The 16,648-nt window shown below is 39.8% G+C and overlaps 1 protein-coding gene across 1 annotated transcript in view; it reads left to right on the top strand.

The window, feature by feature from the left end:
* The window catches only part of LOC128318745 (receptor-type tyrosine-protein phosphatase eta-like), a 91,167-nt gene that overhangs the window by 50,892 nt on the left and 23,627 nt on the right, over nucleotides 1–16,648 (top strand). The window lies entirely within an intron of this gene.

The raw sequence follows: 16,648 nt of genomic DNA, 5'->3' as shown, positions 1-16,648 counted from the left end.
ACAAAAATACAGAGTGGAATAATTACATTTACTACAACCAACAGCGGTTCATTAATTATACAGATGCGGCACTCTCAGCATTGGGTGAACAGTAAGATGCTACTAGTAAAATGACATGGCAGAGCAGGCAAGCATTGGACTGGTTGTTGGCAGAAAAAGGAGGAGTGTGTGTTATGTTTGGAGAACAATGTTGTACTTTTATCCCTAACAACACTGCCCCTGAGGGAGCATTTACTGAAGCTATGCGTAAGTTAAAAAAGTTAAGGCATGAAGTAGCTGAAAATGCAGGGAGAGATCAGTAATCTTGGGATTGGTTTTCACAGTTTGGACATTGGGGAGCTATATTGACAAAAGTGGGAGTTATGATAGCAATTGTAGTAGTTGTGCAGGACTACTGTTTTGCTGTGTTGTGCCCATATTAAGATCTTTTCTCATTCAAGCAACTGTTAAACAGATGACTCTGATGAACAAACCTATGCTTGATGATGATGGACTGGCAAGTGAGTGTGCTGGTACTAGTCCAGGCTGTATTCCGGACTGGCCCCCTAAGCCAGATTGGATTCCAGAGCAAGAGAAGGAAGAAGAGGATTCCAGTTCCTCCAGTGAGGACGAAGAAGCAGTAGTTATGTGATGAGCCATGCCCTGGGTGTAAGTGCTAGCCTAACCTCTCCCCAAGGGTGACCCTCTACAATACGCAAAGTATCTGGGTTGAAGAAGTCATCTGAAGAAAGACTTGTACTGTGCTTTTATTCTGCTTATATTGATTGTTGTTGATTGATTTTTATTGTACTCAAGCATATGATTAAGCAATAACCAATTTTGAGAAATATGTAACAATCAGTATTACTCTACATAACCGTGACAAACACGGGAAAGTGCTGAACCAAATGCATGCTCATGCTTAAAACACAATGTTGATTTGTTAATCGACAGTTAGGTTAGGGAGACAGGATCTTTCACTCCTTTCTAGTCAAGTGTGAGGGGAGATGTTTGGTCCTGTTTTCCACAAGAGAGCGGTTTCAGGATTTGGTTATTGGTAAGAAGAAGGAGTGATCAGGCATTGATCACTAGTTAATATATATGAAAGAACCAGATTGTGAGATTGCTCTCTTGACGTAGGTGGGGCTTGATAAGCCCCACAAGAGGGACGTATGGAAGAATTTTCCTGTTATCTATATGAATATCATTTGTCAATCAATATTATGTCAATCAGTATCTATTCAACAGGATTGAAAAGTGACCTTAAATCACCTCATGTATTAACTTTCAGAGCTTCACTTATATACTACACTGTACCATTTCTAGTACATTTAGAAGGGTGACTTTATGCCTATGATCCTACAAGGATATTTCTGTGAGAATAAACTGGTGTGACCTTGTAGGTGGTGTTTTTTAAGATGAAGGCTAGTGTTTGAAGGCTAATGTTGTTTTTTTTTAAAAAATAAACTGACTGAACTGGACAGTGAAATAATTGGGGCGAGAGGCAGGTGTGTGATTAAAAGAAAAAGAGAAAACTCCATACGATGAGATCACTGTTTTAGAATTGTATAAAAGCATGGGCCACGACTATGTAAATCAGATGCTCTATAGACCATCTCGGCTTTGTTGTTTGATTCAATAAAGTCTGTTGATTTTTGGCATCCAGAACCCCTTGTCTTTGGAAGTCCTTTTTATTTTGAATTGAAGAAGTTTTTGCCACGACACCTTAAACACTAACTAACACATAAGCATATACGGGAATGTTGGGTCTTGTGAAAAACTGGATGTGGAAGTTTTTTTCATGTAAATGTATATAAGAATGGCCCTCTGAAGAGTTGGGGAGCTTTCTCTGCAGAGAACTGCTCGGCTTTGTTTTTTGAAAGAATTAAGTCTATGGCCTCAGACCTCTGCTCTCTGGAGTGATCTTTGATCTTCATTACTGGCTACAACAAAACCCACTCAGCAGAGAGAGGAGGGGAACTGGTCTTTATTGGAGGCTAATGACCTCTCATGAGCAGACGCACCCTCGCCCAGGAGGACCAGGATAGTGACAATACCAATGCATACCATCACTCATATCTGTGGGGTCAGTCAGGGGTCCAGTGCTGACTGAGAGGTGATGGTCAATAAGGAGCCACTTCAGACATACTCAACAAAGCAACATGGTGATATAAATACATGATGTTTGTCTTTCTATATCCGCTGTTTGTGCATAATTAGAACGATTTGCAGTCTCTGTAAATAGCTCAAGTCACAGGGGACAGAAACGACAGCACAAGGATTCTGAACCCCACGAGAAGAAGTAATTATGTTGAACTTGGATGATCAAGTTTAATAAAAAAAGGCATTTCTGTATTTATACAGGACATATGATTTTATACTGTAGTAAAGCAGTTGTAAGAGTTTGTTGTTGAGGTCAGTATTAAATCTGACAATGCATGTTTGCTGGTTAGCTGTATTTTGTATTACATAATGTCATCCACAGACCATAGGATTTTGGCATAATTATAGCAAGACCTAAGCCTTACTATTCTGACAACCAGATTTAAATAATAATACCCCTCAGGAAAAAAAAAAACCCTAGTGGCATCACTGAGAGTTCAGCTGGACTTTAACACTGTACATATACACTATATTACCAAAAGTATTCGGTCACCCATCCAAATGATCAGAATCAGGTGTCCTAATCACTTGGCCTGGCCACAGGTGTATAAAATCAAGCACCTAGGCATGCAGACTGTTTTTACAAACATTTGTGAAAGAATGGGCCGCTCTCAGGAGCTCAGTGAATTCCAGCGTGGAACTGTCATAGGATGCCACCTGTGCAACAAATCCAGTCGTGAAATTTCCTCGCTCCTAAATATTCCACAGTCAACTGTGGAATATTTATCATAACAAAATGGAAGAGTTTGGGAACAACAGCAACTCAGCCATGAAGTGGTAGGCCATGTAAACTGATGGAGAGGGGTCAGCGGATGCTGAAGCGCATAGTGCAAAGAGGTCATCGACTTTCTTCACAGTCAATTGCTACAGAGCTCCAAACTTCATGTGACCTTCAGATTAGCCCAAGTACAGTACGCAGAGAGCTTCATGGAATGGGTTTCCATGGCCGAGCAGCTGCATCCAAGCCACACATCGCCAAGTGCAATGCAAAGCGTCGGATGCAGTGGTGTAAAGCACGCCGCCACTGGACTCTAGAGCAGTGGAGACGCGTTCTCTGGAGTGATGAATCACGCTTTTCCATCTGGCAATCTGATGGATGAGTCTGGGTTTGGAGGTTGCCAGGAGAACGGTACATTTCGGACTGCATTGAGTGTGAAATTTGGTGGAGGAGGAATTATGGTGTGGGGTTGTTTTTCAGGAGTTGGGCTTGGCCCCTTAGTTCCAGTGAAAGGAACTTTGAATGCTTCAGGATACCAACAATTCCATGCTCCCAACCTTGTGGGAACAGTTTGGAGCGGGCCCCTTCCTCTTCCAACATGACTGTGCACCAGTGCACAAAGCAAGGTCCATAAAGACATGGATGACAGAGTCTGGTGTGGATGAACTTGACTGGCCTGCACAGAGTCCTGACCTGAACCCGACAGAACACCTTTGGGATGAATTAGAGCGGAGACTGAGAGCCAGGCCTTCTCGACCAACATCAGTGTGTGACCTCACCAATGCGCTTTTGGAAGAATGGTCAAAAATTCCTATAAACACACTCCTCAACCTTGTGGACAGCCTTCCCAGAAGAGTTGAAGCTGTAATAGCTGCAAAAGGTGGACCGACATCATATTGAACCCTATGGGTTAGGAATGGGATGGCACTTAAGTTCATATGTGAGTCAAGGCAGGTGACCGAATACTTTTGGTAATATAGTGTATGTATATTCCCCACTGTAAAGGATTTTTCTCCTGCTCCATTATATTCTATCAATTTACTAATGTCATCATGTATTGAATTCTGTCAAGTTTCCAAAAACAAGAACATAATTACTAATTTGTAATAATAATCATTATTGTAATGAATAATTTTTCAAAGACTTGCACACACAAACCTTCAAAAGCCAGCCATTGTTTAAAAAGACTGTCATGTGTCGTGGCAAAAACTTCTTCAATTCAAAATAAAAAGGACTTCCAAAGACGAGGGGTTCTGGATGCCAAAAATCAACAGACTTTACTGAATCAAACAACAAAGCCGAGATGGTCTGCAGAGCATCTGATTTACATAGTCGTGGCTCATGCTTTTATACAATTCTAAAACAATAATCTCATCGAATGGAGTTTTCTCTTTTTTTCTTTTAATCACACACCTGCCTCCCACCCCAATTACTGTTAACAGTTACTTAATAGCTACTTAACAAAGACATAACTGTGTTTTAATAGATAATTAATAGTTAAATATCCCAAAATATGAAACAACGCCTACTACGTGATTGTGGCAATGTTAATATTATTCTCAGTTCTCTGATTCTGGTGAAAATTTAAATAAATTGTAAGTGCATGTCCTCGTTGCCTTATTCTCTTCTAATGCATGATTATAGTAACCAGAGAGGCATTTTTGTCTGTTTTTGTTTGTTTGTTTACACTAAATAATTGTAGGAGCCATTTTTTGTTTTTGGGTTCATGTAATCCTTTCACGCCACTAGAGGGCGCATAATGTATTGAAGTAGTTCAAGTTTACACTGAAGTGAGGCGAAGAAAGTCAAACACTTTTTTTCACCGTGGCATGACGTCAGTTGATAGTTTGGTAAAATGCGGTAAATGGACGATTTGTTTCTTTAGTTTGTTGGTTATTGGTTAGTGAAATGGACAATAAATGGATTGGAATATCCAAGTTTATTGAAGCGTAAGGACTTTGCATTTTACCATTCATTCCGTCTAAAGAGTCAAAACCAAGGACTTAAAACAACATAATTGCACCTATAGCTTTATAGTCAAAAATGTTTGGCCGTAACGGGAGATGGTTTTGCTTTAAATCTACATGAGCGGACTGAATTGGATCAAATTGGAGGCTACAGGATGGTTTGTAAATTGCGTCTGGATTTGAATTGCCGCCGTGGACGTGGATTTCGCTGTAGATTATAGCTTTGAATCGTCGCTGTGGATTATTGATTTGAATCGCTGCTGTAGATTATAGCTTTGAATCGTCGCTGTGGATTATTGATTTGAATCGCTGCTGTGGATTATTGCTTTGAATCGCCGCTGTGGACGTATTACAGAGGAGTCGCATGAGCTAAAGAGCAGCGCGCGTGGACGCTGCTGTTTCTTCATCCACGGATTTAACAAACGGTGGAATATTAAGGTATCAAACTGACTTTCAAGTCAGTTTGATACCTTAATAACATAGCCACTTAAAAGCAAGCTAAAAAAAAAAGTGTGCGCACACGGTTTAAACAAAGGGGGTGTTTATGGTTGATATTGTCCATGTTTACAATGTTTGCACTGATGTGTTAAACTTCTGTTTATATATATGATGTGATCAAGCAGTGAGTGTTTAAAATGACAGATGAAAGTGAAGCTTATGGTTCTAAATTGAATGATCCTAATGAGGTTCATACTCAAGATGCAGAGGGTGATGGTAAAGTTGACCAATCGGTTAAAAAACGTGGTTAAATCTATTAAAAAAGGGTTGTTGTTTAAACTTGATACGTTGCAAAAACTAAGAAAATCTAAGTTTGAAAGGGCAGCACAACTCAAAAGGATATTGAAAGAGCTTATGGTTAATGTTGATATTGAAAAGGAGGTTAAAAGTATGTTTGAAAAGTTTAAAACCAATGCAAAGAGGCAACAGAAGCTCCTGAGTCTTTACTTGTTTTATTGCCCAACGAAGAGAGAGAGGAACATGAAACGTGGTTTAAAGACAAATTGCTGTGGTTTGAGGAGGTCTCTAATATTGTCAAAAGATGGCTGGAACAACGTCAAGAAGACAATCACTGTGCTGATAGCGAAATCAGCCCTAATGATAGTGTTTCCAACATTGAAACTCGGGTGTGCAGTCGCACATCGAGCTGACACAGTAGATCTGGCTCAACTAGATCCAAGTCATCTGTTCAACGTGTGCGCTTTCAGGTGGAGGCACAAAGAGCTGCTCGTGTCACCTGTGCTGAATCTTTGAAAAAAAAGCATGATATTGATGATCAAGTGGAAAAGTTGAGGAAACGAAAGGAACAAATGGTTCTTGATGCTGAAATAGCAGCTTCCACTGCCAAGTTAACTGTTCTCAAAGTGTTTGAGCAACAAACCACTGAGAGTATGATATCAGATGGGATGGAATCTTATGTCAACAAAGGAGGAAAACCAAAATCAACCAATTCCTTTCACAATCCTGATTTAAATAAACCGTCAAAGTTCCCATCACACAGCTATGAAGGTATACCTTTGCCACCAACCTTCCAAAGTGTACAGCAGCAAGATGCTCAAGCTGGTATTCCAGTGTGCAGAGAAACTGCAACACGTAATATAGAGCCCAGTGGACCTGACATAGAAGCTCAGGTTTCTTCAACTGCAGGTGAGCATACCATTTCAATGCTAAGTGTGCTTCAAAAGCAACAGCGAATAACTGAATTGCTAATACAACAACAAAAGGCTAGCCACCTACCACCACATGAAATTCCAATATTTGGAGGAGATCTTTTGCAATTCAGTTCATTTATGAAAGCCTTTCAGTTTTGTCTGGAAGACAAGACAAACAACAAAGAAGACTGCTTATATTTTCTGGAAAGGTATACTAAAGGACGCTCAAAACTTCACAAACGGTGGAATATTAAGGTATCAAACTGACTTGAAAGTTTACAGGTGTTTATGGTTGATATTGTCCATGTTTACAATGTTTGCATTGATGTGTCCCGAAGGGCATCCAAAAGAAATTGTTCACAGCTGTATGAACATGACACCTGACAGAGGTTACCTAAAAGTTAAGGCTATGCTTAAGCAGCATTTTGGAAATGATCATGTGAAATCTGCTGCCTACATGGAAAAGGTGCTTCAGTGGCCAGTGGTTAAAGGAGAAGATGTGACAGCTCTTCAAGATTATGCAGTCTTTCTGTGAGGTTGCTGTAATGCGACCTCGGACATAGACTATTTACAAGAACTGCACATGCCAGCCAACATGATAACAGTGGTTTTAAAACTTCCATTTAAATTAAGGGAAAAGTGGAGAACTGCAGCATGTGATCTTATGGAATGTCATAAGCAGAGAGCTAATTTTGATGATATCATCTCATTTATTGAGCATGAAGTTAAAATCATTTCTGATCCAGTCTTTGGGTGCATACAGAATGTAAAGAAGGAAAAGATCAATAAGCAAAGGGACATGGGCAAATGGAAACCACAACCTCAATCAAAGCCCAAACTTAAAGGAAAGAGCTTTGCTGGTAGCATCTCTGGTGTTGACAGACCAACAGCTGAGGAAGATAAGGCAAGAACTGAACATCCAAACTGCCAATTTAAGACTAATCCAAGTAACCCCATTACTTGTCTGTTTTGTTCACAAAGGCACTTTCTAGAACATTGTAAACAGTTTGAGCAGACAAAGCACAGAAATAAGGTTAACTTTCTAAAGGGGAAAGCTATCTGCTTTGGTTGCCTACACATTGGACATTGAAGCAAAGAGTGTACAACTTGCAAAACCTGCAATCAAAAGCATCCCAGTGTTATGCCCATAGACTTCAAAGAGAAAGTTGATAAAGCTGTTAACACAAGCAGTAATCACCAGGTGGAGCCAAGTGTACCAACAGTAAACACACTCATGTCAGCTCAGGCATGTAATCATACAGGGGCCGGAAGTAACAGTGGCATTCTTCCTATCCTTCCAGTATGAATTAAGTCGGCAGTTAGCTTATGCTTTTTTGGATACAGGCAGTACTTCTACATTCTGTACAGAGAGTTTGATGAGGAGGTTGAATTTAAATGGATGAAAGACAAAAATCTCATTACTTACAATGAGTCCCAAATCAACAGTCACAAGCTATGTTGTGAATAATTTGGAGATTTCAGGCCTTACTGGCAAAGAGTTCTATAGGCTACCAGAAGTCTACACGCAAAGCAAGATGCCTGTGAGCCCAGCTAACATCATCAAAAAGGAGGACTTAGTTGAGTGGCCATATCTTGATGCTGTTCACATTCCATGCATTCAAGCGGATGTAGAGATATTGATTGGTACCAATGCCTCAAAATTGCTTGAGCTCTGGGAAGTTGTGAATAGTCATGGAGATGGACCTTATGCCATTTGAACCCTATTGGGGTGGATTATAAATGGTTCCATTGGCGGTCGTGAAAGTAAATGCCATGCTGCTACAGTAAACAGAACTGATGTAAAAATATTGGAATTGCTATTGGAGAAGCAATATGAGCATGATTTCAATGAAAAGATGTCCGATGACAAGGAGGAAATGTCCAGAGAAGATGCCAAGTTCATGGAAATTATGGAAGAGTCTGTAAACTTGAAGGAGGGACACTACAGTTTGAAACTGCCTTTCAAAAGCAAAGATGTCACTATGCCTAACAATCGCTGTATTGCCAAGCAGCACCTCCTTGGAATAATGAAAAATTTGAAAAGTATGAAAAGTTTCAACAAGAATACACAGACTATCAATTTGACTGTGGAGCAGAATTCAAGGGAAACTCTTTGAACAGTCAGTTACTACAAGGCCCTAACCTCACTAGCTCATTAATTGGAGTTCTTCTTAGGTTTAGACAGGAACCAGTTGCCTTTATGACTGATATTAAGGCAACGTTTTATCAGGTTAGAGTGACCGAAGAAGATAAAGACTTCCTTCGTTTCTTATGGTGGCCCAGTGGTGACGTAACGCAGGACGTCACTGAACTCAGAATGACTGTTCACTTATTTGGAGCAGTTTCGTCACCAAGATGTGCATGTTTTGCTCTAAGGAAAACATGACAATCAGCACAGTTTTGATTTAGAGGTAATCAACACTGTCTACAAGAACTTTTATATGGATGATTGTCTGAAGAGCCTACCGTCAGAGAAGGAAGCAATCCAGATGGCCAGAGATCTGGCTGCTCCTTGTCATCAAGGTGGATTGGGTCAGCAACAGCCGTGAGGTTTTGCAATTCGTTCCAGAGCAGGACAGATTCAAAAATATAAGATTCTGAGCTTAACTTGGACTGTGATCAACTGCCAGTAGAAAGGGCCCTAGGACTCTAATGGTGTGTTCAAACAGACACATTCGACTTCAAAACTGTCTATAAAGAACGAATGCACAGTAGACGTGGGATTTTATCAATAGTCAGCTCAGTCTATGATCCTCTAGGATACCTGTCAACACTGATACTACCTGTCAAGCTCATTCTCCAGGAATTATGCAGGACAAGTTATAATTGGGATGAAGAGATTCCCCCAGTTCTTGACCAACAATGGATCAAATGGGTTACTGATCTGGGTCACTTGAGTGCTTTTACAGTTGATCAATGTTTGAAGCCACATGGTTTTGGACAGCCTGTTCAAGCCCAACTACACCATTTTTCAGATGCCAGCAAAAAGGGATATGGCTGTGTAACTTACCTCAGATTATAGAATAGTCATAACACTGTTCATGTCTCCTTTCTTCTTGGCAAATCCAGGGTGACACCTCTTAAACCCATCACCATTCCTCGTCTAGAGCTAACTGCCACTGCTCTAGAAAATACTTAAAACAGAACTTCAGCTTGATTTGAAGGAATTGTGTTTCTAGACTGATAGCACATCTGTCCTAAAATACATAAAGAATGAAAACAAAAGGTTTCGCACATTTGTGGCAAATAGGATATCTGTTATTAGAGAGGCTTCGGATGTGACACAATGGAAGTACATCCATACTTCTCAAAATCCAGCAGACGATGTGTCTAGAGGAATGACTGTACAAAAGCTGATAACCAGCAAAAGGTGGTTAAATGGTCCAGAGTTTCTGTGGAAACCACAGTATTGAGATAAGTATTTCCGATGAGGATCCAGAAGTAAAAAAGGAAAACGCTCACAACAAATAGTATAGATGTGGAGAATGTCAATAATGCACTCATAGACTAATTGTATACTTTTCTGAGTGGAAACGACTCAAAGTAGCAGTAGCGTGGTTATTGAAATTAAAGAGGGTCTTACTGGAACTGAGCCACCAAAGAAAGCAATTTATTGCTGCATCAGATGACCCAAGCAAAGTAGAACAAAAGATGCAAGAAGTTAAAACTTCATTAGGAGGACAATGTTGGTCTACTGATGACCTTCTTGAAGCAGAAAAGGCTATCATCCAGTTTTGTCAGAGAGAAAGCTTCAGTATGGAAATTGCTTCATTGGAATCTGGGAAATCAAAAATCAAAAGAGATAGTGCTATTTATAAGCTAAACCCCATTTTTGAAAACAGGCTTTTGAGAGTTGGTGGTCAGCTATGCAAGGTTGCAATGCCGGATGAAGTAAAACATCCTGTGATTCTCTCCAAAGATCAACATATTTCCAAGCTTATCCTCAAGCACATCCATGAACAGATTGGCCATGGTGGAAGAAACCATATTCTTTCCACATTAAGAAAAAAGTACTGGATCACCCACGCCAATGCAGCAGCCAGGAAAATCCTTTCAAGTTGTCTTTTTTTGCAGGAGACAGAAAAGGAAACTGGGTGAGCAAAGGATGGCAATGAAACAAACTTCATTGGTGCAGAAAAGGAATTGAAAAAAGCACTTGAGGAATTAAATCAAAGCAAGATCCAGAAAACCTTGGTGCACAAAGGCATCAAATGGAGCTTTAACCCACCTGTGGCTTCACATTATGGAGGTGCTTGGGAACACATCATAAGAATAATAAGGAAAGTGTTATCCTCAGTTTTACATCAACAAACACTGGATGATGAAAGATTACACACTTATTTGTGGCCTTTCTAAATGATCGACCCATTACCAAGGTGTCTGAAGATCCAAACAATTTAGAGCCACTCACTCCCCACCATCTTCTTACTATGAAGATGAAACCATTCATGCCTTCTGGGCTGTTTGATGAAAAAGATCAGTATGCAAAAAGAAGATGGAGGCAGGTACAATACCTCTCAGACCTCTTCTGGAAGAGGTGAATAAAAGAGTACTTACCACTACTACGAGAGAGACAAAAGTGGACTAAAGAAAGACGTAATTTACAACCAGGTGACATTGTTCTAATTGCAGACACTACAGCCCCTCGTAATTCTTGGATGCTTGAAAAGGTGCTACAAACCTTTTCAGATCAAAAGGCTTTAGTTAGATCTGCAAAAATCCAAACTAAAATATGCGTCATAACAAGACCAAAAACAAAACTTTGTCTTTTAGTAGAAATATAAAATGAGTTTTTGAAGAGTTTATAAAAGAGAACCACTTATGATTTATTTGTTGGGTTATTGTTCATGTAAAAAAGAGGTGGAAGATATTGAATACTGAGGATAAATGAATTGGTGTATGTATTTGATTATGACTCATGGCTCCTTATGTAAATGTGTTGATTGAATTGTTTATTCCTTCCAGTCATATAAAAGTTAGGGGCCGGTATGTAGGAGCCATTATTTAGTTTTTGGGTTCATGTAATCCTTTCACGCCGATAGAGGGCGCATAATGTATTGAAGTAGTTCAAGTTTACACTGAAGCGAGGTGAAGAAAGGTCAAATAAACTATTTTGACTGTGACATGACCTGAGTTGATTGGTAAGATGCGTTAAATGGACGATTTGTTTCTTTAGTTTATTGGTTATTGGTTAATGAAATGGACAATAAATGGATTGGAATATCCATGTTTATTGAAGCGTAAGGACATTGCATTTTACCATTCATTCCATCTAACAAGTCAAAAACAAAGATCTAAAACAACATAATTGCGCCTACATAATTCTTCTGTGATCTTTGAATATGAATAGCATTTGAGTAATCATGTCTGCTAAGTTGATGGGACTTTCTTGGAGTGTTTCCTGCAGTTATGTACAGTATGTGGGGTTATATACAGAGGTGGGTAGAGTATCCAAAATCTGTACTCAAGTAAAAGTACAAGTACTTATGGAAATATTTACTCAAGTAAAAGTAACAGTAACAATCTTAATAGTTACTTGAGTAAGAGTAAAAAAGTATCCAATGAAAAAACTACTCAAGTAGCTAGTTACTAGTTACTTCTGATCTGATTGATATGAAGCGAAAACCCTAAATTTCAAACTACTTGGAGAGCTTTCACACACCTCTCCTTGAAAGTCTCTTTGTTCTACTTATATAAAACCTAGGTTGAAGTAAAGTCTGTCTTTATTTTCACATTCACAACTTGTCAGCATCTGCATTTAAACAAGCTAACAGAGAACCAAAGAGAAGGTGTGTGTGCAGAGTGTGTGTTTGTTATTATGTTTGTGTATGAACTTCTTTATGTGTGTTTGCGCTTTAGTATGTGCTTCAGTAGTGCCCATAGTTACCAAATTACCATTAATAGGGTTCAAATAGGCAGAATTTTGACACTTACCGCTACGTGTGCACATCATGCATCACATTATGAAACTATTCTTTTTGACATCTTGGAGTGAAAACAAAGACTGAACTTGAGGCCACAGGTCTCGCGCACGTCTTCCTCTGCTTCAGCCATCATCTTCCAACTAAATGCGCGCTAAACGTAAGCAGGAGATGCGTAGCAGCCTCTCGCGAAGCAGCCTTACCAACGTCTCGCGAGACTTTCGAACAAGTCATATAAACAAATTATTTAAAAAATCTCATATTTATCATCAAAGTAAAATTTTTTCACTAAAAATGTACTTGAGTAAGAATAAAAGTACACATATTTAAATATACTCTAAAAGTACAAGTTACCCAAAAAATTTACTCAAGTAAATGTAACGAAGTAAATGTAATTCGTTACGACCCACCTCTGGTTATATAAGCAATCAGAATGGATCATTCTGACCAGCAGCAGTGGTAGTGGAACAGGAAGTGCTGTATGCTGCTAAACTGCAGAAAGAAACGCTGCGAACATAGCAACGGTTTTGGGGTGCTATCTGATCTGCAGGATCTAGATATAATCTGACTATGAACAGGAGACCACAACAACTAACTGAACTCATTTTAGTGGTCTACTACTCTCACCAGTAGTTGAATGTAAAACATTTTAGTAAACATTTAACCCTGTTTTAGACCTCAGTTACTGAATTCCATTATAAGTTCTTTTTGAAGAAAAGGAAAATCCTTAAGGGGGGAACCAGAAGTTATATAAAGAATGTGATTTGACACTAACTGTGATTTTTAAAGTTAAAATCAGGACTTGATGATAATATGATGCATGTTATTCTAGCTCATCCAGATGAGTGGAAAGTTCAGAGGCTTTAATGGCTTAGATAAATACACTATGCTGGTACATAATTGCTCTGTTGTTCTTAAAACAAAAATAAAATGTGCTGTGATCAGAGGGTTGTTTTTGGTCAATCTTGTACCCTGGAAGTGTGAGAACTCCTGATATAGAGGAATGACTATTAAATTGACATTTGACAATTCCAATTTTATTTGTCACATGCATAACCATACACAGTACGACTTGCAGTGAAATGCTTTGTACAAGTGTTCCAACGTAGAGAAAAAAAAATCATATATATATATATATATACATATATATATATATATATATATATATATATATATATATATATATATATGAGGAAAAATATGTACATAAGTGAATGAATGAATAAGAATATGTGTATGTATATACATACAGTCAGGTCCGGAAGTATTTGGATGGTGACAGAGTTTTTGTGATTTTGTCTTTATACACCACCACAATGGATTTGAAATAAAAATCAAGATGTGATCGAAGTGTAGACTTTCAGCTTTATTTTAAGAGGTTCCACAAAAATATGGCATTTACCACTTAGGAATTACAGCCATTTTAAGCAAAGTACGTCCATTTTCAGGGGCTCAAAGGTATTTGGACAATAATTCCCTCCAAACTCACCGTCAAGTTGGAGGACCTGGGACTGAGCCTGTCTCTGTGTCAGTGGATCTCCAAGTTCCTCACAGACAGGACACAAGCAGTAAGAGTGGGCAAACATGTTTCATCCTCCCTCACTCTCAGCACTGGAGCCCCACAGGGTTGTGTTCTGAGCCCCCCTGCTGTACTCATTGTACACATATGACTGCGTAGCCACTTCCAGCTCTACCACCATTGTTAAGTTTGCTGACGACACTGTTGTGGTGGGCCTGATCTCCGACAACAATGAGAAGGCCTACCTGGAGGAGATAACAAGCCTGAAGCATTGGTGCCAGGAGAACAATCTCCTCCTGAACATCAGCAAGACCAAAAAGCTGATTGTGGACTTCAGCATGAAGCAGGAGAGGAGCTACCAACCCCTCACGATCAACGGAACCCCAGTGGAGAGAGTGGATAGTTTCCGGTACCTTGGTGTTCACATCACGCAGGATCTGTCATGGTCTTGCCATGTTAACACCCTGGTGAAGAAGGCCTGGCAGCGTCTATACCACCTTAGACGCTTGAGAGACTTTCGACTGCCCTCTAAGGTGCTAAGGAGCTTTTATACCTGACGGGAATCATCACTGCCTGCTTTGGGAACAGCATCCAGCAGGAGATGAGGGTTCTACAGAGGGTGGTGTGTTCAGCTGAGCATACCATCCGTAATGAGCTCCCTGACCTACACTCTATCTACAGTAAGCGGGGCTGGAACAAGGCCAGGAAAATTGTGAAAGACCTCAATCAACTGAGCAATGGACTCTTCTCTCTGTTGCGGTCAGGGAAACGCTTCCGCTCCCTAAAGGCCAATACAGAGAGGATGAGGAGGAGCTTCTTCCCACAGGCCGTTAGGGCCCTCAACCAGTATAACACCAAGGACTAATAATCGCTCCTCTCCATCCACGACACCCAACATCCACCTACATCCACATATATAATGTCAATAATTTATTCTAGTATTGTAAATTTTGCATAATGCACATTTGCACACATTCTGCACTTTATATTTACTGTCGGACTGCTGCTACCACCATCCATATACAGTCAGGTCCGGAAGTATTTGGACAATGACAGAGTTTTTGTGATTTTGCCTTTATGCACCACCACAATGGATTTGAAATAAAACAATCAAGACGTGATCGAAGTGTAGACTTTCAGCTTTATTTTAAGAGGTTCCACAAAAATATGGCATTTATCATTTAGAAATTACAGCCATTTTCGACAAAGTACCTCCATTTTCAGGGGCACATAGGTATTTGGACAAAGTGACATAATTGTACACATAACCATAATTTTAGTACCTGGATGAAAATCCTTTGCAGTCAATGACTGCCTGAAGTCTGGAGCCCATGTTCTCAAAACTCAAATTCTGAGTTTCCTCCCTGGAGATGCTTTGCCCGCCCTTCACTGCAGCCACCTTCAGTTGCTGCTTGTTTGTGGGTCTTTCTGCCTTCAGTATTGTCTTCAGTAAGTGAAAAGCATGCTCTATTGGGTTGAGATAAGGTGACTGACTTGGCCATTGAAGAATATTCCATTTCTTTGCCTTCAAAAAGTCTTGAGTTGCTTTCACAGTATGTTTAGGGTCATTATCCACCTGCACTGTGAAGCGGCGTCCTATCAGTTTTGTAGCATTTGGCTGAATGTGAGCAGAGAGTATAGCCCTATACACCTAAGAATTCATCTTGCTACTTCTGTCAGCAGTCACATCATCAATAAACACCAGTCAGCTCGTTCCATTGGCAGCCATACATGCCCATGCCATAACACTTCCTCCACCATGTTTAACATATGATGTGGTATACTGTGGATCATGAGCTGTTCCTTTCTTTCACCATACTTCCCATCATTCCAGTACAAGTTAATCTTGGTTTCGGCAGTCCAAAGAATCTTATTCCAGAACACAGGAGGCTTTTTTAGATGTTTTCTGGCAAAGTCTTATCTGGCTTTCCTGTTCTTGAATGTTACCAGTGGTTTGCACCTTGTTGTAAACCCTCTGTATTTACATTCATACCTTCTCCAGAGTATTCTTGACTTCTGTTGATGTTGTGAAGGGGTTTTTCTTCACCAAGGAAAGGATTCTGCAATCATCCACTTTAGTTTTCTTCCGTGGTCTTCCAGGCCTTTCGATGTTGTTGAGCTCACCAGTGCTTTCTTTCTTTTTAAGAATGTACCCAGCTGTTGATTTGGCCACACCTAAGGTTTTTGCTGTCTCTCTTATAGATTTATGTTGTTTTTTCAGCCTAATGATGGCCTCCTTCAATTGCATTGAGATCTCCTTGGACTTCATATTGGTAGCTCCAGTCGAACAGCTGCCAAATGCCAACTCAATACCTAATATCAACTCCAGACCTTTTATCTGCTTCAATTGTCTTGAAGTAACGAGGGAATGGACCACACCTGGTCAATTAACTTCTTGTCAGTCAATTGTCCAAATACGTATGTGCCCCTGAAAATGGAAGTACTTTGCTTAAAATGGCTGTAATTCCTAAGTGGTAAATACCATATTTTTGTGGAACCTCTTAAAATAAAAATTAAAGTCTACACTTTGATCACATCTTGATTGTTTTATTTCAAATCCATTGTGGTGGTGTATAAAGGCAAAATCACAAAAACTCCTCCTCATCCTTTCTGTATTGGCCTTTAGGGAGCGGAAGCGTTTCCCTGACCGCAACAGAGAGAAGAGTCCATTGTTTGGTTGGTTGAGGTCTTTCACAATTTTCCTGGCCTTGTTCCAGCACCGCTTGCTATAG

Source organism: Pangasianodon hypophthalmus, chromosome 9, assembly GCF_027358585.1.
Source record: "Pangasianodon hypophthalmus isolate fPanHyp1 chromosome 9, fPanHyp1.pri, whole genome shotgun sequence".
NCBI classification, from domain to species: domain Eukaryota; kingdom Metazoa; phylum Chordata; class Actinopteri; order Siluriformes; family Pangasiidae; genus Pangasianodon; species Pangasianodon hypophthalmus.
The sequence above is the reverse complement of the archived record's forward strand: the minus strand, read 5'-3'. Positions and strand labels throughout refer to the sequence as shown.